Here is a 22,948-nt window from a genome sequence, read left to right on the forward strand (position 1 = left end):
ATTAATACAAGTCTGTGATTTAACATTTTAGTTTCCTTATCTATAAGGCAGTAAGAACACCATGGACAGCTACAGGGTGCCATAGTGCGCAGAGTGCTTGGCCTGGAGTTACTTCTTTCTGAGTTCAAATCTTGCCTAAGACACTTACTTATTAGCTGTGTGACTCTGGGCAAATTACTTAACCATTTGCCTCAATTTTTTCATCTGTAAAATGATCTGGTGAAGAAGATGGCATACCACTCAAGTATCTTTGCTACAAAAACCTCAAATGGGGTCACAAAGAGTCAAATACAACTGAAAATCAACTGAAAAAATAAATAACCACCACCAATAATAATAGCTAGCATTCATGTAGCTTTTGAAGACTTGCAAAGCACCTTATGAATGTTATCTCATTTAATCCTCCCAACAAGCTGGGGAAATAAGTGCTACTATTAACCCGATTTTACAGATGGAGAACTAGAGGGTGACAAATGTTAAATGACTTACCAGAGGTTAGACTTCAACTCAGGTCTTCCTGACTCCAGACCCAGTGCTCTATCCAGTGCAAGACTTGGTTGCCCTTAATGATACTTGTACTTTGCAGGGTAAGAAAATGAAGTGCTACCATTACTATTAGTTCAAACCCCTCATCTTATAAATGAGGAAATTGAGGCCTAGAATAGAGGGAAAGTGATTTTTTTCAAAGTCACCCAGCCTAGTAAATTGAAGATCCATGACTGAAACCCAGGTCTCCTGATTCACAGACCAGTGTTCTTTAATTCTTTCAAAATGTATTTATTTAATCTTTCTCTCTTCTTCTTTTTTAAGGAAATGTTTGTGTTTGTGAGTGTTTACCAAATTCAAAATAACCAAAAAAAGAACAAAATTTTTAAAAGCATTTATTATTAATCACCTGTTAGTGCTCAAGAAATGTGAGAGTGATGTGCAGTTTAGACTATAGGATCACAGATATAGGGTAGGCTCTTTGAAGTCCTCTAATCTACCTCTTCCATTGGACAGATGAGGAAACTGAGGGTTCTGATGACTTGCCTAAAGTCACCAATAGCTTGGAAGTAGCAGAGTCAAGATTTGAACCCTGGCCCTCTGATTCCAGATTCAGATCTTTCCACTACACCCTTCTGCCTTCCTTTAGAATTCGCTTCCTGCCTTGATTGACTTTATAATTTCGTAAGGGAGTAAGACATTTGTACACATAACACCAGGGCAAAACATGCTCTAAGTCCATAGGATAGATGTTCTTTCCCTTACACTAAACTAACTCCTTCAGACCAAGTGATCTGAACTGCTTTGAGAAGCAGATCTTGCTTTAGAGGTTTGCTTTCCCTTGAACAGTGTCAAAGAAAAGGGCAGATGTGGAGAACACACTTGTGATACCTACTATTGCAGAGGCTGAGGCTGGTGGAGCTCTTGAGCTCCATAGTTCTGAGATACTGTAAGCTAAGCCAATCAAGTGTCTTTATTAAGTTCATCATTTGCATGGGAGGAAGAAGCCATCAGGCTGGGGTGGGGGTGGGAGAATTGGGGTTGGGGGTGTGAATAGGATCAAGTCAGGAACACAGCAGGTCAAATCTCCCTAGCCCATTAGAGTGCAATCAGGCCCATAAGAAAGCATTACACCACCAGCCTAGATTGGATAGGGAAACCAAAGTTAAAAAAAATACAAACAAAAAAATGTGTCATAGAAAGAATACTGGACTCCTTTGAGAGCTGGGTTTGCGGTTTTTTGGGAGAGGGGGTAGAGGGAAGAAGCATTTGTAAAGAAGGAAAGAAGAAAGGGAGAGAGGAAGGAAGAAAGGAAGGAAGGGAAGGAAGGAAGGAAGGAAGGAAGGAAGGAAGGAAGGAAGGAAGGAAGGAAGGAAGGAAGGAAGGAAGGAAGGAAGGAAGGAAGGAAGGAAGGAAGGAAATAAGCATTTATTAAACCCCCCCATATGCTAAGCACTGTTCTAAGTACTTTACAAATACTATCTCATTTCATTCTCACAAAAAAAAAGAAAACCCAAAAATCTTGTAATATTGGTGCTATTTCCATTTTATATATGAAGCAACTGAGGAAGACAGAGGTTAAGTGACTTGCCCAGGATCATCCTGCTAGTAAATATCCGAGGCCAGATTTAAGCTGAAGTCTTCCTGAATCCAGGCTCCGCACTCTTTCCTATCCACAATGTCACTTAGCTGCCTGTCACTGAGTCTTATCTTTGCCACTTATTTCCTGTGTGTCTTGGTGCAAGTCTCTTGTCCTCTCTGAATTTCATTTTCCTTACATATCAAGTGAAGAATTTGGAATAGATGATTCCTAATGTCCCTCCTAGCTCTAAATCCTGCGATCTCTGACTATCCCTTTAGCATCCTCTCTTTAAAATGTTTCTCTGGGCCAAACAGAATGTGTACTGTATAAAGGAAGGTAGCTGGAATTGAGAGAGAAGCGCCATCTGTGACTTAATGCCCAGTTGACCAAAGGTGATAGAAATCTGGCTATTTATTAAGCTGTTACAATCAGAGGCCAGAACACTCAAGTCAGTACCTTGGGTCTCCTCTCCCCTGCCAGGTAGAGCCATAATACAACATGTAATCATTGCTACTGAACACATTATGAGGGAGTCATTTTTCTTTGTATGTAGAAGAATGGCTCTTTAACAGAACCCCCATTACCATATTACACTGCTGAGTGCACAGAAGCCATCAGCTGACAGCTAAAATGTGTTATTTTAATCTCTACTTCCTAGTGCTTTTGTGTCCAGGCAGCTACTTAGACTACTAGAAATAAAGGGAGTTTGAGATAACACGTTTAGAACAATAGATTTCCTACTTAAGTTGTGTTTATAGGACTAAAGGCTCAATTCAGTTCAACAGACACTAATTAAGATGGGCAGCAAGATTATCCAATGAATAAAATGTTGGACTTGGAGTCAGGAAGACCAGAGTGTGAATTCTGCCTGAGACACTTCCTAGCTGTGTGACCTGCAGTGCCTTAACCTTTCTCAATCTGTGCTTCCTCATCTACAAAATGGGTATAATCATTGTACCCACCTCACAGGCTTCTTGTAAGAATCAAATGAAATAATAAATGTAAAGTATATGATGACTCCTTCTGCAAGAAGCCTTTCCTCTCCTAATTATTCCCCTTTTAACTTAAATGTAGTTTGTTATGCATTTGTTTGCATGTTGTCTTCCATATTAGGTGGTAAGCTCTTTGAAGATTTGGGCTGTCTTTTTCCTCTTTTTGTAGTCTCAGCACTTAGCACAATGCCTGGCATATATTAGGCACTTAATAAATATTGATTGATCGATCGATTTCCCAGGTCTTAGTCCCTCTAAGTTGTAAACTCCTTTAGGACAAGGACTTGTTTGACCTTTTTTATATCCATAGTGTTTGATATAGTACCTGGCAAACAGTAGGTACTTAATAAATGTTTATTGTTTGATTGAAACTATACTCAATTTGTCATATATGGATGTACATACATATATGTATACATGTATATATGTGTGTGTACACATACACACACATATCTTCTTTGTACATAACGGTTTCATATTGTCTCCCACATTAGATTGTGACTGTCTTTTGTTCTCAGCACTTAGCATCATGCCTGGCACACCACCCCAATAGGTGCTTAATAAATGCTTGAGTTTTAAAAATATTTTGTAGACCTTATACAAAAGCTACGTTTTGTGGTGGTGGTTGTGGTAATGGTGGTTGTTTCTTGTGGCACATTATACTAAAACAAGAAAAGAAAAAAAGGTTTTTTAGATAGGGTAGGATAATGAGTCAAATGTAATATAATAAAATTTCAATTATTTGATTCTTGGATGGACAAAATTTAATAGAGGGTAATGTAAAACCCTACACCTTAATTTTAAAAAAATCAGCTGCGCAAATATAATATGCAAAAGGCAATACTAGAGAAGTCTTGGGGAAAGGAGAGCTCTGTGGGTTTTAATGGACTGACCATGAATATAAATCAATATTGTTTCAAAGAAGACCAAAAAACTAACTGAAATTTAGGCTACATTTTAATAAATTCAGTGCCCCCAATAAGAAAGTGATAGCCCAGCTCTTCCATGCCCTGATCAGGCAGATCTAGAGAATGATGTTCTTTCCTGAGTGCCACGTTCACTGGGTTTAATCCATTCAGAGGAGGACAACCAGGGTGATACTGAAGTCTATGCCATGTAAGAACTGAAGGAACTGATGCTTTCTAACTTGCCAAGGGGAAGACTTGGATACGGGAGAGGGAATTGGAATTAAGATCTTTCTTCATGCATTTGAAGGACTGTTAATCAAACAGTGATTCAGCTGATTCTGCTTGGAACAAAAGGGCAAAACTTTCAGAGCAGCAGATTTTAGGCTCAATACAAAGAAAACTTTTCTAATAGTTAAACCTGTCGAAAAATGAAAGGGACTGCCCTAGAGATAAGGGTTCTTCTTTCACTGTAGGTCTCCAAACAAAGGCTGTATGTGTTGCAGAAAACATTCCATTTCAGGCTTGATGATATCTGAAGTCATCACCTCCAGCTCTGAGATTCTGGGACTTTTTTATCACTTTCAACAAGTAATCTCACTTCCTTGGGCCTCTGTTTCCCTATCTGTAAAATGAAACACTTTATCTAGGTTTCCTTAAGCTGTAAAGTTGCATGATTCACGTTTATTCTAAGTGTAAGTTTATCAGGCATCCAGCTAATTCAATCCAACTAGACAATTCATTCTTCCCTTTGGATTTTTACTCTTTATATTTGAATTATCTTTCATTATGCTTTGCAAATTATTTTTGGAGTTTTCATTCTTGTCTTTTCTTCACTTAGAAGACTTTTATTTTCCTTGGGGGTTAACTCCATATTTTCCACGGTATCCTACACACTGAGTAGGTGCTCAATAAACATTTGTTTCATGGTTGAATGAACTAATGATTGGCTTTTCCCATTGGGCCATCTCTGTGGATCGGTACAATGCAATTATCGCCAAATGTCCATTGACCTCCTCTGTTTTTACAGTGCTTAGCAAGGGAGCAGACTGTGGTATAATGGAAAGAGCATAGGGAACTAAAGCAATTCAAGAGACGTTCTTGAACCTAGAGAGTTCTGGAGAGGTCAGGCAGACAAGGTTCTGGTTTTGCCTGAAACCTGACACTTGGCAAGAGTTTCTAACTTTTTTGTATGTTTTTGACCCCTTTGTCAATGAAGCCTATGGATCCCTTCTCAAAGTAATTTAAATGAATAAAATAGCATGCATAGGATTGCAAAAAAGACCAATGACATTGAAATAGTTATCTTTTTTTTTTTTCTAAGTGTACAGATCCCAGGTTAATATCCCCTGCTGTAGATCCCGTCTTTGGGACATTTGGACCTTTGGAAGTTTGAGAGAAGACACAAAATATTTTCTACCTCCAAGACCAATACTAAATTGGATTCTCTCCTCCTTTTTTTGCTCTCCAGATCTGAAGGGCTAGAATCGGAGACTATACCTCAGTCCTGTTATAGTCCTCCCATAAGATAATTGCAGCCTGATTATAACTTCTGCCATTTAGCTGACAGCTACCTTAAATTGATTTGGTCAGCCTACTGTGAGGGAGGCCTATTGTGCTAATAAATGGAACTAGCTTATGACATTGCATCTTGGTAAATCAGCATCTTAAATAATAAAGGACATTTATACACTGCTTTAAAATTTTGAAGAACTACATACATATATGAGCTCATTGGTCCTCACAGTGATTTTGTGAGGGAGGTGCTATGGATTTATGTTGGTTTTACAAATGAGGAAACTAGAGTTCAGAGAACTTAGGCAATTTTCCCATAGCAACACTATGAGGAAGGATCAGTGATAGGGGTTGAACCCATCTTCTTGATTCTAAATATAGCACTGAAGGCCCTATTTCTCTATTTAAACTATTCACTCAAACTTACATGAAAAGCTTATTTCATTTAAATGAGTTGCTTTAGGAAGCTAATTAGGGAAATGCAAGTTCCATGGGAATCTGCCCAAGTTTGATCATATCTGAAGTATCAAATACAGTTCTGGGTTCCTTACTTTGAGAAAGACATTAATAACCTGGAAAGCAAGAGAGCAAGAAGTTTGATGAAGGTCCTTGAGATTATTTCATGTTAAGATTGGTTGGAGTAACAAGCATATTTAGCCTTAAAAAAAAGATTCAAGACTGAGTATAACCAGGAAAACATTGTACACAGTAACAGCAATACTATTAACTATAATCAGCTGAGAAAGACGTAGCTACTTGGATCAATGCAATGATTCAAGACAATTCCAAAGGATTTATGACAAAAAAATGTTATCTACCTCCAACGAGAGAACTGAGGAACTCTGAGTGCAGATTGAAGTATATTATTTTCTACTTTCTTTATTTTTCTTGCTTTTTTGTAACACGGTTAATATAGGAATTTGTTTTGCATGACTTTGACATCATGGGTACCATATTACTAGCCTTCTCCATGGGTAAGGGAAGGGCTGTTAGGAGGGAGAGAATTTGGAACTCAAAAAATAAATGTTAAAAATAAATTTAGAAAAATAAAAAGAAAGTTTTCAAAAGAAAATTCAAAGTAGGAGATATGATTTCTCTTTTCAAGTATTTGAAGAGGTGTTATGCAGAAAAGAGATTAGATTTGTGTCTGGCAATAGAAGGAAGAAGCAGCAACAGTGTGTGGAAGATGCAAAGAAAGTAAATTTGGAGTTAATGGGGGGGATAATATGGAAACTTTTCCTAATTAGTAGAGCTCTCTAGACAAATTCAAGAACTAGTAAGTATCCATCACTGGAGCTCTTCAAGCAAAAGTTGATGACCATTTGCTGACTCAACATTCTAAATACAAGAGGATTCTTGTCCATTACACTAACTGACCTCTGAGTTTCCTTTCTAGAATTCTATAACTCTCTGATTCTAGTGAATCCATTCATCCAGAAGAATGAGGCACCAGAATTGGTATGTGAAGGACCTGGGTTCAGATACTGCCTTAGATATCTGCTAGTTATATAACCCTAGAAAAGTCATTTTATTTCTGTCTCTCAGCTTCTTCATCTATAAAACTAGGGTGGATGGTTAGCATCTAAAGTTCCTTTCATCTCAAAATCTATGATCTATAACTTTTAATACCTATCGTTCTTTTGTTACATTTTCCCCTATGTTTGCTATGAGTATTTTAGTAACTTCAGTAGAAAGGCAATAGTCCGTCTGTTAATAAACATTTATTGAGCACTTACTATGTGTCAGGCATTGTGCTAAGTACTGGGAATACAAAAAGAGACAAAAGATAGTCCCTGCTCTTAAGGAGCTGATAATCTAATGGGGGAGACAATCAAATGAATATTTACAAACAGGCTATATATACAAACAAGCTATATACAGGATAAATAGGAAATAAGAAAGGGAAAGCACTAGAATTAAGAGAGGCTGGGAAAGGCTTCCTATAAAAGATGGGATTTTAATTAGATTGGAAGTCAAAAAAGGTAGCAGACAGAGATCAAGGGGAAGAATGTTCCAGGCATAGGGCACAGTCAGTAAAAGTACCCAGAGCTGAGAAATGAAGTATCTTGTTCATGGAACAGTATAAGAGGCCAGTGCCACTAGATTGAAGAGTGGTTGACTGGGGATAAGACTGGAAAAGTAGGAGGAGACAAGGTTATGAAGGACTCTGGATGCCAAATAGAGGATTTTGTATTTAATCCTGAAGGGATCCACTGGAGGTTTTGGGTAGAGGGGTGACATGGTCAAACCTATGCTTTAGGAAAATCACTTGGGTGCCTTGATGGAGGATGGACTGCATCTTAAATAAGGAATGTGGTATGGAGTATGAGATTGAATTTCAAGTAATACTCAGAAGGTGATTATTGGCTTCTTTAGTTTGTTTGAAAAGCAGGTTTGAGTTAAAAGAGAAATATGGTTCAGAGAGGAGCAATTAATTGAATTTACAAAACTCTCAGAGGTACCAAGATTGGTGTGCCTTGTCTATGAACTGTATTTATCAGATGGCGCTTTAAAGAAAAATCCAACCAACAATTATCTATAAATTACTTTGTGTAATAAAAAGTGTCAGCCTCCCTCTATAGATAAAAAAGGTTTCAGTAAAGGATCTCTATCTCTGAAGCATTAGGGTAGTAATTTTTATTTTTGCCAAAATTAAAACTCCGCCCACCACCATCAAATATCCCAACAGTGCGCCTTGATAAGAATCCAGCCACCTCCTATGATAAAATGTCAGCTGGCTCATTCAAATTGAGGCTTTTTGGCAACTTTAATTCAAAGTGAGTTCAGTAACCTCAGTTTATATCCAAGATGGTGGTACTGAATAATATATCCAGTAATAATAAATAATAAATATTCAATGATAAATAAATCTGTTTGAAGGGCAGGACATTCTCAAAGGGCCAACCAGAGCAGGAGGCGCAAAGAGAACATTCTTCTGCTTCTCCCAGGCACCTCCCTTAAGCACATTCATCCTCTCATCTCCTCTCTTCTCATTTCCCCTTTCCCCTCCCTCCCTCTTTTTTTTGTCCATCTGTATATTGTCCTCATTCAGGCATCATTTTCTTCTTTTCTCTTTGCTTTTTTCCACATCAATCTGCCCTTTACATTTTTGCCCCAGGGTAAGCTGTCTCCTCATTTCCTTTCAACATCTTTCTCAGGCCAATTTTTATTCTGCTGGCTGTCTCCTTGTTCTCATCTCTTACTGGTAAATGCATCCCTTTCTGTTATCTATCTTCTTTACATGTGCGAAACAGGAAATATAAAAGGCCCCTTCGCACAGAGCTTTAGAGATCACCAACAATTTGTCAGTGTTGAAATAAGGCTAAGAAAGCAGAAAGAGAGCAAATTGTTTCTGGAGCCTTAAATATATGGGTTTGGTAGCCAACTTGCTTTCCTAAGATCTGGGTGATGCATGCCACCTGCTGTTGAAACAGATTTTAGCAGTCTCAAAAATGAACATTACCAGACTGGTTCACTACTTTACAGAACAGCAGAATTTGAGAGTTGGAAGGACCCTCAGCAGACAATCATTCCAACTGATAAAAGAAAAGAATCTTCTCTATAACAAATCACAGAAAATGATTGTCTAACTTGTTCTTGAAGACCCCCAAATAAGAGGAACCAACTCATCTCTTGAGGCAATCCATTCCATTTGGGGGCAGCTCTAGTTAGTAGGAAATTTTTCCTGACATCAAACTTAAACTTGCTGTTTTAAAACATTTACCCATTACTCCTGGCTTTGGCTTCTGAGGCCTAATCCCTTCTCCATATGACAGTTCTTCAAATACTTGAAGACAGTTATCATGTTCCTTCTAATCCTTTTCTTCTTTGGCTTAAACAAACCCAATTCCTTCCATAGATCCTCATGTGACATGAACTCAAGACCTTTCCTCATTCCCAGTTGCCCTCCTCTGGACATTCTCTAGCTTCTCACCCAGAAGCAATCGTACCCAGAACCAAATACAGTGTTCCAGAGGAAGTTTAACAAGGGCAAAATAGAATCATAGGATCATAGAAGTAGAGCTATGTCCAGGTAATTCAACTGTCTTATTTTACAGATAAGGAAACTGAGGCCTAGGGACATTAACTAACTTAACTGGTGTTGCACTAAGAGTTAAATATCAAAAGTGGAATTTTAACCCAAGTCTTCTGATTCTTGAGCCAGTGTGATCTTTCCACTGTACCATAGTGAGAATTTCCTATACCACATTCCTGACCAGTAAGTACCTACCTACCCTTCACATGAAGACTTCCAGTAATGGAGAACACTGTCCCCCAAGGAAGCCTATTTTTGTGAGGGGTAGGAGTAGCTCAAAATTTTTTTTCTGTACTTGGGAAATTTTTTTCCCCTACAACTTTTATTTTTCTATAATCTGCCCTCTTAACCCAAGAAAAATAAGAGTAATCTCTCTTCCACATGATCGACTTTTAAATACTTGAAGGAATTTATTACCTAAGTCACTGTTCTTCAGGTTAAGCTTCCTCAATTCCTTCATTTTCTCTTCCCAAGGCAGAGTATACAGGCATCTAAGCAGACTAGCTGTCCTCATAGGTACTGTTCTAAGTACTTCAGCACTTCCAACTGGAATGAATGGTGCATGTTGATTTATCATTACTTATGCCAACAGTGACAAAAACACTAACACTAATATGACTTTCACTTCTCAGTGCATGATATCAAACTTTTTAATCAAAGCATGCCACAAATACCCTCCTCTAAGAACAAGCCACCAACCTGATTATTAGAAGTTCTGATGAGCTTCTTTTATACTGGACTCGTGACAAAGGCTTCGTCTCTGCCCAGCCTAATTCTGCGTGTCTGCCTCCAAGGTGATCATCTGGCAAGTCTTCAGCAAATAGCACTGCCCTCAAGAGAACACACTTGACTCTTAAGTGTGCGGAACACAAGAGCTAGTCCTAGTCACTTCACAGAAATAGGCTAGGGTCTCCATTGTATTTTTATAGTCCTATTTATGGATCTCCTAAGTATTTACCATATAATTTCATTGGTATTTACCACATAAATTACTAATAAAGTTATTTATATTTTTCATATGCACACACATGCTTTATTATTGAAAAGCAACTTATAGAAAAACAACTAACTAAAAATAACTCAATTGCAAAATGGAGGTTTAAATCAAAATGGAGTGATTCCTGATAAGCTAACTAACATTCCTATAAACTTATTATGGCAATGAAACTTACTCTACTACACCTTTTGCCTACTTCACAGGACTGATGTGGAACAAGGGCCTTATAAATTGCAAAGTAATATAGAAATATGAGTAATGGTCATTATTAGCACTTATCTACCTCATCTGGTCTTCTCTTACTTCTCATCTACCACTCATGATAGATATAGGAGTCATAGAACATTGGATTCTTTCCTACAACCTCCATGGAAGCATAGTGATATAACAGAAAGAGCTGACTTAAAATCAGAAGACCTTCTTCTAAGCATATGACCTTTCAGCAAGTCACATAATTTCTCTGAGTCTATTTAATCATCTGTAAAATGGGTGCAATAATATACTGCCTATGTTATAGAACTGGTGATTTGTAAACTATGAAGTACTAAAATTAGTGTTTTTTTGATGAAAGCTAAGTGTTTACAGGTGATGAGTAAACTAAGAAGCACATATTTGCTCATAAAAAATCTTAGCACTTCAAATCCAAGAGATCTGCATGACTTTCTTGAGAATTTCTCATTTTCAATTTCAATCCAATCCAACAAGTATTTATTAAACAGCTACTGTATGCAAAGCAAGGTAATAGGTGGTAGGTATTTTGTCAGGGTGGAGAACTGTAATGTCATTATTGAGGAAGCCTCCTCTCCTATTATAAATAAGCACCATCTCTACGAATCATTGACTTAGAAAAGCTACTTATAGCAGTGAGAGGTTGAATAAATTGCCCTGAGTCACGTGATAACTATGTGTCAGAGGTAGGATTTGAAACTGGGTTACTCTGGCACTGAAGCTGTCTCCCTATGTCAAGTTGCATATAGGTGCTGATGAATCTAACAACAAAACATATAATAGTCTCTTTTTCCATTCTGTTAGAGAAAATCAACATGTAAATGGTCATGATAATTTGAGGATGGACAGATCCCTAACTTGGAGGTTGTTTAAAAGACAGACAATGATTTCATTGATAGCCACAAAGTAAAGTGCAGAAGTACTTCCTTATTCCATGTCCCTTTTTATTATGTAACCCAATATGTTCTGTATACTGTATTTGAGAAGACCACAATGGAATACTATCCTTTCAAAACTAAGTTTTCATATTTAGCTTTTGCCTGAAAATTAAATTCCGAGACCAAACATGTAGAAGTAAAAATATGTATTTTAAAACCTAATGAAATGAAAACAAAACACAAAGGCCAATCAATGAAGAATGGAAAAGTTACTCAGTACTGTAATTGGGTTTTCTTCATGGTCAAGAAAGTATATATGATATTAAGAATTAGTATTCCTCATCCTTCTCTGTCCCCAACCTCCTCATTTACATTTGTATATTTCCTTGTTATAAAATATAACATTTTGTCTAATTAACTTGCTATTAATAATGGGTTGCTCTCAATCTCAAAAAATCATCGGATCTCACATTTACATAGCACATGTAGGTTTTCAAATTACTTTCCTCAGGACAACTTTATAGGGTAAAGAGTGGGAGGATTTCTCATCATCAAAGGATCATAGATTTAGAGGCAGATGGCACCTCAGAGGACTAAACCAACCATCTAATTTTACAGATAAAGAAACTGAGGCCTGGATAGATTAAGTAACACTCAAAATATGGAAAAGCCAGTATACAAATTCTGGTCCTGTGACTCTAAGTTCAGCAATCTTTCCATTACAAGAAATATGACTTGCCCTCTATAATATCTCACTTGATAATCTCCTTTACTTTGGTAGGTTCCATTATCATGTCTATGCAGATGGATCCTAGATCTTTATATCTGGCCCTGGTCTCTCCTCCGAGCTCCAGTACCACATCATTCATCTAATGGACATTTCAAACAGAATCTTCCATAGGAATCTCAAATTCAACATATCCAAAACAGAACTCTTGATCTACCCCCCAAAAAAACCTCTTCCTTCTTCTGAATTTCCATTATTATCAAAAACACTAGTATCTTCCCAGTCCTCCTCACCCTAAGTGTCATTTTTTACTCTTAATTTTCACTCATCCCATACATCCTTCAATTGCTAAATTTTGTCAATTCAACCTTCACAAGACCTCTTGTATTAGTCTCCTCCTTTCCATTTACACAGCTGCCATCATCACCTCTCACCAGGACTATTTCAAAAGCTTTCTAATTGGTCTTCCTGCCTCTTGCCTCTCCAGATCCATTGTATCCTCCACTCAATGACCAAAGCTATTTCCCCAAAGGTCAGATCTGACTATGTCATTCCCTAGGCAAGAAACTCCAACAGCTCCTTTATCTTTTAGGATCAAATATAAAAGGTGACATTTAGCACTTAGAGTCCTGTACAGCCTAAGGTCTTCCAAGATTCCCAGTCTTCTTGTACCCTTAACTACAATGGCCTATTTTTTATTCATCATATATGATGCCCATCTCTCTTCTCCCATGCCTAGAGTGGTTTCCCTCTTCAGCTCTGCCTTTTAAATTTCCCTGTCTTCTTTCAAGACACAACTCAAATCCTACCTTCTATAAGAGATCTTTCTCAATTCCCCAGGTAGCTAGAGTCTCCTCTCTGTGGTTACATTCCGTGTATTCTGTATATATGTTTTATGTGTCTATTTATTTGCCTGCTTTCTGATTAGAATGTAAGTTCCCTGAGGTCAGGGACCATCTTTGCCTTTCCTTGTATTCCTACTATACATGTGCCCAGCACATAGACATAAAGGATAAATACCGAGTCTGTGTGTGTGTTCATGCTTCATTGCCAAAGACCATGCCATCAGAGAAATGATGACATGACTTGCACTTGACTTTGTTTTTTTTGAGTGAGGGAGGGCTGTGCAGGTCACCAGCCTCACTTCCCCTCCAGAGCTACCTGAATCCAGTGACCTTAGATATTCATAAGGATGACTGGAGATGACCCAGGATAAGGCAACTGGGGTTAAGTGACTTGTCCAAGGTCACTCACTTGACAGTGAGTGTCAAGTGTCTGAGGCTGAGATTTGAACTCAGGTCCTCCTGACTCCTGCACTGGTGCTCTATCCACTGTGCCACCTAGCTGCCCCTACTGAGCCTATGATTTTATTGGTATAGGGAACACCTGTATGAAGAAACAAGGGGCAGCTAGGTGACACAATGAATAGAGTGCTAGGCCTGAAGTCAGGAAGATTGCTCTTCCTAAATTCAAATCTGGCTTCAGACACTTAGTACTTGTGTGACCCTGGGAAAGTCACTTGACCCTGTTTGCCTCAATTTTATCATCTGAAAAAAGAGCTGGTGAAAGAAATTGCAAACCATTCCAGTATCTTTGCCAAGAAAACCCAAATCAAGTCACATAGAGTTGGACACAGCTGAAAAATGACTGAACAACAGCTAAGAATAAAAAATTACATCTTCCAATACAGAATCTTCTTTGCAATTTATAGTTTTAAAGAGTAAAGTCATTTAACCTCTTAGTACTCTAGGCCTGACACATTGTAAGAATTGAATAAATAATTGTGGTCTGATTGATTAATGTGATAAACATTTTACAGACAATTTAGATAGATATAGTCCTTTCCATTTTGGCGTTTACATTAATGGGTTTGATGCATGACAAGATGCATGACTGATACCCATCTGTCCAAAAAGATTTTATCTTTGGCCTTAGATCTACTTTGAAGCTACACCTGTTCTTTTTATCTTAGTCATCTTTTCATTGACCAGTCATTGTCATTCCCATCTGTGATGTTTAAAAATTTTGAGAGATATAATTTCTGGGTAATTGATCATTTTATTAATAATGCCAACATTTTAATAAAAAGTGGTCAGTGGCACTCTCAATGCCAAAGAGAGTTATGGAGGCAGGTTCACTGCTTATATGCCCCTTTGTGCAGATTCTTACCATTCTTTTCCCCTTCTCTGTCCCTCTCCTTTCACTAACATAGTTCACAATCATAGATCCTTAGATCGAGCTAAAAAGGATCTCAGAGACCATTTGGTTCAACCATTAATTTTGTAGTTGTGGTGTAGCTGAGTTTTAGAAAGCTTAAGTAACTTTTCCGGGGTCACATATACAGTAAATTGGAAAGCTGGGATTTAGACCAAACTTCTTTGACTCCAGGGCTACTAAAACACAAGAATGGGTTTGATTGGTCCTTTACCTTCCATAGAAATCAGCTTCAGCCTTCACTGCTGATCATTTATTAGTCATTGGAATTGTATTTGCATGAAGGTCATTGCCTGCCTGCCAGGTCAAATGATGTATTCTGTCAGGTAACTAGTAAAGAAAGATTTTCATTCTGTTCATCTCCTTGGAAATAGTGTGAATGACAAGGGAAAAGGGAGGTGGGAAAAATGAAGGTTGGTAGCTTGGGGGAATGTTATTTGTAAACCTCTATTAGATTGCTTTTCTTTAAAAATACCTATTTTCATACGTCCAAACCAAAACTTCCCTTCTTGCCTACATAGAGTACTAATCCCTCAGAAGCCCTTAAATTCCATTAACACTCCTGTTTTCTTCCTCTTCCTGACCAGTAGTAAGGAAGCTTAAAATAAAAGCATCCTATGGAGCTCTCCAGACACCCCTGTATTACAACACTAACCACTGGTCATTATTCTTTATTTAATCTTTTGCTTGATGTTCTCATCCCTGTGAGTATAGAACTAAAACACACATCTAGGAAATGGGACCCAATGTTTGTTTATTGGTAAAATTGGTGGGTTGAATGATGAATCATTGTACATGTATGAGGGAATTGGGGAAACCAGGCCAACCCTGGGCAGAACTTTAAGGCAAATCAAAATATGTGATTGATGCCTTCTCGTTTCCCTCCTATCATAAGGTCCCTGCTTCCCCTCAGAAATCCGTTTTCCTACTCCATTTTTGTACCAATGGCAACTCAAATTTCTCTAGATTATAAAGTTTGTAAAGTACTTTCCTCTTATTGGGCCAGGCAATTAGAAAATACAAGTTGTGTTATCTTTCTCATATAGATAGAAAACAAACTCAGAGATGATAAATTAATAAGTACTGTGCCAATGATCATGTCATTTGTGAGCAGTCAGTTAAGAATAAAACCCAGGCAGCAGGGTGTAGGGTAGAGGACAGAAACCTGAACTTGGAGTCAGGAAAACCTGAGTTCAAACTGGTCACAGAAATTGACCTGCCCTGTGACTCTGGACAAGTCATTTAATCTCAGTTTGCCTCAGTTTCCTCATCTGTAAAATGGATATAATAATAATAATAATAATATCTACTTCCCAGGATTGTTGTAAGGGGGAAAATGAAGTAATGTTTTAAAGTGTTTAGCACAGTATCTGGTGCAAAGAAGGTTTGTTAATTTAATTTTTCATTTCTAACTCCCCAGTCTCTGACTCTTCCTGCTGTGTTCTGAGAGACCTTAGGGAAAACTGAGTCCCAAACCCCTCATTTTACAAGAAAGGAAACAGAGGCTGAGAGAGGTTAAGTGGCTTGCTAAGCAGGATTTGAACTTGGGTCATTGTGTTTCCCATGTCTAACATTTTGCCCACTGTATCACGAAGCTGCCTCTACTAGTCTATGCTGGTGAACTGTCATAAGCCCTCTCCTACATCAAGGTATCCACTAAATAAATCAGTGTTACCTTTCCCAGGGGTGTTTGCATTTGAAAAGGAAATTGTGAAATTTAAATTAACAAAAAAATTAAAATGCAAAGGAATGAATCTTCAAACAGGTGCTGGGGCTGCTTTTGAATGAGGTCATCTATTGGTCTTCTTTCTTGCTTGAAGCCTCTCAAACCGTAGAGATAAATCCTTCTGAAAAGACGGGAGCTGAAGTTCCCTGGCACGGTGGAGCATTATAAATATTTATGCGACTCTTCTAGAAATGTTTTGAGATGTTCTCTGTTCTGTCAGAACAATATGATTCTAAATTCTGAGGTAGTTGTTTCATCCTTTTCCATTTTAATCATCCAGATCAAATGTGCCCAACTGGGGTCCTTGAACTTATCTTGTTGTTATGGTTGAGCCATTTTAGTCATGACCAATTCCCCTTGACCCTATTTGGGGTTTTTCTGGAAGAGATACTAGAGTGGCTTGTCATTTTCTTCTCCAGTTCATTTTACAGATGAGAAAACAGACAAACAGGGCTAAGTGACTTGCCCAGGGTCACACAGCTCATGAGTGTCTGAGGTCAAATTTGAACTTAGGTCTTCCTGACTCCATGCCTGACTTTCTATCTACTGGACCATCTAGCTGCCCAACTTACCTTTTACAAATATAACAATAACTGCATTTCAATGTAATAGATTTTCTTGGTAATCTTGTATATCTTATTACAGTCATTTAAAACCATTACTCCAATAAAGAGGTCCAAAGGATTCATCAGACTGTTAAAAGGGCTGATAACACAAAAAAAAGTTTATAGGCCATTGGACTAGACTCTCTGCTTTCCCTCAACTCTATCTCACTATTATTTAATATTTCCACTGAGCAAAAGGATTCACTCATCTTAGAAAAATGTTTTGAAATCTCAAAAAAGGGGTCAAAGAGTCAGAAATTTGTTGCTACAGTGGTTGTGAATTCTTGGTCTGTAGAACATGTTTGGCATTTCTTCATCTTGTCTCCTTCCCTTTCTGAGAAGTGAGGATTTTTTTCTTTGGACATTTGATCACTTGCAGCAAAGCCTTTCCACGGAGGATTACTTCATTTCCTTCCCTTGGAGTCATTCCTAGTCAGTGTCACCTAGACACCATTAGCATCATCATCATTTGACTTTAAATATCTCATACTGCAGTTAGGACCAAATACTAGTTTTGGAAGCAGTAATTATCAGGATAAAACTATTTTTCTATCATATATCTATATCTATGTGTGTGTACACATATATGTGTATATATGTGTGTATGTATTTTTATGTTTGGGTGTATACGAGTTTGTGTTTTGCATGTGTGCACAAAACTCTATTTTTGCCCAAATAATAGCTCACATTTATGTTGCACATTAAGATGCTAAAAGAACTTTTCTCATAGCATTTCTGTGAGGAAGGTAGAGCAGGTGACATCCCCATTTTACAAGTGAAAAAACCAAGGTTTCAGAAAAGTGACTTTGTTTGGCCAGTGTTAAGCTGCAATTTGAGCCCAGTTTTACTTTCCTCAGATTTGACACCTTTTCCACCGTACCTCCCTGCCTCATGACTTAGTACCTGTTATGTGCAAGACACCAGAACAGGCCCTATGAAGTATCTCTTGTTGGATGTATGATTTCCACACTATGGATATTTCCTCCAACAGTTCAGATCACAACCCAAGCACATCTTCTCGTCTTCTGTGACATGTGTGCATGGCTTCCAATAGATATTATGCCAAGGATATACCCCCGGGAGCCTCCCTCTAGGTCTCTTGACAGTACTAATGGAGTGGGAGAGTTGTTATCCCTGGTATTTCCTTCTCCCCACATGACCAGCCCTCCTCCTCCGCTTGCACATTTTGGGAGATATCCTTTATGTCAATTCTCCTCTATAATTCCTCACTGCTAACAGAATCCTAGTAATTTAGGACTGCAAAAAAACTTCAATAGTTTTATAGTCCAGTCTTTCATTTTGCAGGAAAAGAAACAGACTCCAAAGGTTTAGTGACTTACTCAAAGTTACACACATAGTAATTGGCAGGGCCAGCATTTGAACCTCCATCCTCCATCACCAAACTGTTCTTTTGCCCCGAAGCAATGTGCCTCTCTATTGTAGCCTGCTTATACCTCTTAAACCCCCTCCACTGACAACTGGATGAGCCTCACAAGGACTGGTATTTCACAGATAGCAACCAGCCAGTATCTCCAGAAGAAATTTATTGTTCAAAGGATGGGACTTGTGTTTTATTTTGGGGTTTTGGTTGGTTTTTTCAGGGGATGCAGGTCATTAAAAATACTGCATACTCTTCCAAAGCCAATTCAGCCTACCATTCTTTTTGGCAGGCCAGATTTACTTCTCATAATTCATCTATACTCAAGAACAATCAACCAATTAGCAAGCATTTATTAAACACATACTATGTGCCAGTCATTTATGTGAAGCACAGGACATACAAAGACAAAAGCAAAAATAGTTCCCTCCCAAGGAGTTTACATTCTAATAAGAGGAACAATATGTTTGTAAATTAGTACATATAAGGCCAAAACAGATAGATAGGAGGAAGCCTTGAAGGAGAAGGCACTAGCCACTGAGGGGACCAAGAAAGGACTTAAGTCCTGAAGGTGCCTGGAATTTTCAGAGATGAAGGTATGCAGTTTTATACAGGTTATATATGTGCAATCATGTGAGACAAATTTCCATATTAGTCATATCATATCATCCCCTTTTAGGGTTTTCTTGCGAGTCTATTCCTTGGTGTGTTCAAAACCATATCTCTGCATATCCTGGCTGAGCGTACATGAGATAGCTATTCCCACTACTTTTTCCATCTTTATTTTCATTCTTGAAATTTCTCTTTTCTCAGGTAGTATATGTTATAGTGCAAGTCCATGCGTGGTAGTGGTGGTGGTTGTGGTGGTGATGGGAAGGGGCAGGGAAACCACTGTCCTTGACAGAGAAAAAGGTTGACGTCGACATCTTTACAGATCTTTTCCATTTTTTCATCTGTTGAGTGTCCCCTTTCCAGCTGCCTCTTCAGTACTATTCTTGCCACTCTTTCCATAAGCTTGCTTCCCACCCCATCTCCCCCCAACTGTTTCTTACTGTTTTATAAGGTAATCCTGCACATGCTCTTTCACTATTTTTCTCCATATGACCACACACATACATTCATATTCTAAAACTGTACTGCCTTTGGCTAATCTATCTCTCCACTTTGCAAAGAGATGGAATCTTTGCTGGCTGAAGCAGTTCACTGTTTGTTTTGATCTACTAATCATGGCATTTGGTTCACTCTGAGGTTGCTTGGTAGTCCAGTGGCTACAGTGTCGGACTATGGGTCAGGAAGACCTGCACTTGAATCCTACATCAGGCATTTATTAATTGTTTATTATTTACTGTTATCTCATTTAACTCCCTGGGCAAGTCACAACCTCTGTGTACCTCAGTTTTTTCATCTGTAATGGGGGGAACCAAAAGCATTTTCACAGGATTGTTTGAAGATCAAATGATATAACACATATAGTATGTTTTTCAAACCTTAAATAACCATATAATGTGACAGATATTATTATTGTTACTTTGGTTTAACTTCCTTAGACAATGATATTACATATCAGTGTCTTTTATGCATTCCCCATATCATCAGCATCAAAATCAATCATCTGAATGTGTCTCCTTGGAGTTACCTCAATGGCACACTCTATCTTCTCATTTTTGTTCCTTCTTCTCATTTGCCATTAACTCTGTACTTTAGTCTAATAAGTTAATGATCCAGGTTTTTACAGATGACCAATTTAGAAATGGCTCCTGAGTTAATCACCATTTGGTTCCCGTCTGTTGAAATATTAGCAGTTTCCTTTTTTGCAAGGTTGTTTGCTCTGTGATACATGTCACACATCAAGACTGAGGGAAGTAGATATGTGTATTACATGGTCTCTGCCTTCATGAAGTTTACAGTGTGGTTGGAAAGGCAGAACACACACACACACACACACACACACACACACACATAAGAATAAAGTCACATAAATGAGGTCATATGGCATGGTGACTAGATGGTTAGCCTTGAAGCCAAAAAGACCTGGGTTCAAGCTCAAACTCTGTCACTTAATCTGTCATTACTCCCAGATAATCTTCTTGGGCTGCAAGTTACAGACAATTTTCTGATCTTCATCTGTGTAAGAATTTTCTATTTGTGAAGTTTTCCACATGAATGAAGTCATAGCTACTAACCAAAGAAATAACAGCTCCAGGTTGCATCAGTTAAGTTTTTATTTACCATCTATAGACATTGCTTGGGAAGGGTATTGGATTAGGAGCCAAAGAAATTTGAGTTGTAATCCCAGCTAACCAAGTAATCCTTTGACCTTGGGCAAATTGCTTTTCCTTTTTGAGTCTGTTTCCTCATCTATCAAATGAGCAGGATTGGACGAGTTGATCTTAAAAGTCTCTTCCAGCTCTAAATCTTGGGTCTCTATGATGACTGCCAAGTAGCTTTCATTCTTTATCCAAACTTAATTGTGATAACATTTTGAAAGAGTGAATTATTTTAGCATGAGCAAAGCTTTAAAGCTTACATCAGCAACTCTCAGACAAGCTATGGGGGAAAGAGCCAGTGTGATCCATGGCCAAAAGCTTAAGTTGGATGATGTATTCCTGTCATTCCCTGGCAGTACCTATGACAAGAGTGTGATGACTACACAGCCTTGTAGAATGTGGATGCCATCTGCATGGGTCCATCCTACTTTTCCTCTTTTCCTCAGTTTTGGGGGGTTGGGGACCAAAGACCTTTTTGATAAGGAGTTAGTGTAATGAAAGGCAACTAAAGAGCTCTAGTATTGTCTGAGGAAATGGGCTTGAAGTCTGATTCTTCTCACTTGACTAATGAAGATATAATGTTGTCCAACTGATAGAGCTCTGGATAGAGAGTCAGGAAGACTCGGGTTTAAGTCTTGCATCAACAGCCTGCTAGTGTGTGACTTAACCTCTCTCAGCTTGAATTTCTTCCTCTGTGAAATGGGTGCTCAATTCAGTTCTAAAGGCATTTGTTGAGTTCCCATTTCCAACTCTATATGAGTGATGAGGATAGAAAGACAAACATGCTGCCTTCAAGGAACTCACAAAATAGTAGGGGGAAATAATATTAACAGAGTAAATATAATTTTGGGGGGTGGGAAAGCACTAATAACTGTGAATCAGGAAAAGGTCTTTTTAGGAGGTAGCACCTGAGATGTTTTTGAAGGAACTAGGAAAATAAAAAAAAATTTTTTAATAAAATAAATTTAAAAGGAGGGGAAGCTAGGTGATACAATGAACAGAGCACCTGGAGTCAGGAGGAGGGAAGTTCAAATTTGACCTCAGATACTTGACACGTATTAGCTGAGTGACCTTGGGCAAGTCACGTAACCTCAATTGCCTTGCCTTTCCCCCTCCAAAAAAAGGGAGGGGGGAACTAGGGATGAATAAGACAGAAATGAGGAAGGAGAACATTCCAGGAAGGACAGTGTGTATGAAGACAGAGATTTCAGCAATGGAATGCTTCATATATTGAACAATAAATGAACCACTTTCTTTGGAATGTGGGAAGGAAAGGAGAGGAGATGATTTAAAACAATGGAAAGCAACTACAGTTTCTTGAGCTGCATTGTATAGTATTCTTGAAAGTATTGTGGTCAGTCCATAGACCCATTATGGTCAGGTTGTCTACTGCAGGGGCCATGGCCATTTGTCTTGACTTTGGTCTTTGCCTCTGGACTTCGATGACCCTGGAAGAGAGAGGGAGACCCTATAGTAGTCATCAGACTTTGCATAGCTCTTCCTCACTTGCATCCAATTCACTCGCTAGTCAAGACATCACCCTGGGATGTCATTGGTCCTCTTGAAAAACCAAAAACAAGTGGAATATCAGTAATAAGTGATATCAATAATTATATCTACATTACTTGCCTCACGGGGTTCTTATGAGGCACAAACAGCATAATGTACGTAAAGTTCTCTACAAGCCATAATGTGCTATACAAATGTAAGTTACTATTCTGAAAAGGCCAGAGCAAGGAGTTCATCAGGTTAGAAAATGCTGGGTATGGAAGTGTTCCACAAGAATCTCACCTTCTCACAGACACAGTCTTGGAGAGTTGCCTGGGAGTTTAAGAACCTCATTCAGTGTTATACAGAGAGTGTCAAAGGCGGGACTGAAAACCAGGGTTTCCTGATGTCAAGTCTGGCAGCTCAGCCCCACTGCATCACAAAGTTATTATTATTTTCTCTAAAATTAAGAGGGTTGGACCAGATAATCCTTTCTAGCTTTAAATCCTATTATCCTACAATGCACACCCCTCCTTTCTCCCTTTCCTATTCCTTTCTAGAAACTAGGTTGGAAGAGAGTGAGTTTATAATCCTCAGAACCCTAGTCTCTTTTTTCCCACACTTCCTGGCTGCCACCTTATCTGAGAGTTTTCTCTTTCTCATTACTCTCTGTGTTATGGGCTCTGCCAAAAACCTGTGACTGCAGTAAGAGATTATGCCTTGGGTGAAACAGACTTACATGAATAAACCCTAAACAACACTGAGTCTCAGCTGTTGATCCGTTGTGTGCTGCATAAAGGTTTTAAAGCCCCTGTGGACCTGACTCGGGTCTGAAATAGACAAGAGATGAGGAAACTGACTCAGAGAGTTCTCTGGTCTCTTAGGTTGATTTCTGAAATTTGATAATTAAAAGGAATGGGAGGC

The 22,948-nt window shown here is 38.4% G+C and overlaps 1 protein-coding gene across 14 annotated transcripts in view; it reads left to right on the forward strand.

Annotated features, from left to right (window-relative positions):
• The window catches only part of DLG2 (discs large MAGUK scaffold protein 2), a 1,590,913-nt gene that overhangs the window by 1,048,143 nt on the left and 519,822 nt on the right, over positions 1 to 22,948 (forward strand). The gene's annotated exons all lie outside the window — the stretch shown is intronic.

This window comes from Notamacropus eugenii, chromosome 5 (assembly GCF_028372415.1).
Source record: "Notamacropus eugenii isolate mMacEug1 chromosome 5, mMacEug1.pri_v2, whole genome shotgun sequence".
NCBI classification, from domain to species: Eukaryota; Metazoa; Chordata; class Mammalia; order Diprotodontia; family Macropodidae; genus Notamacropus; species Notamacropus eugenii.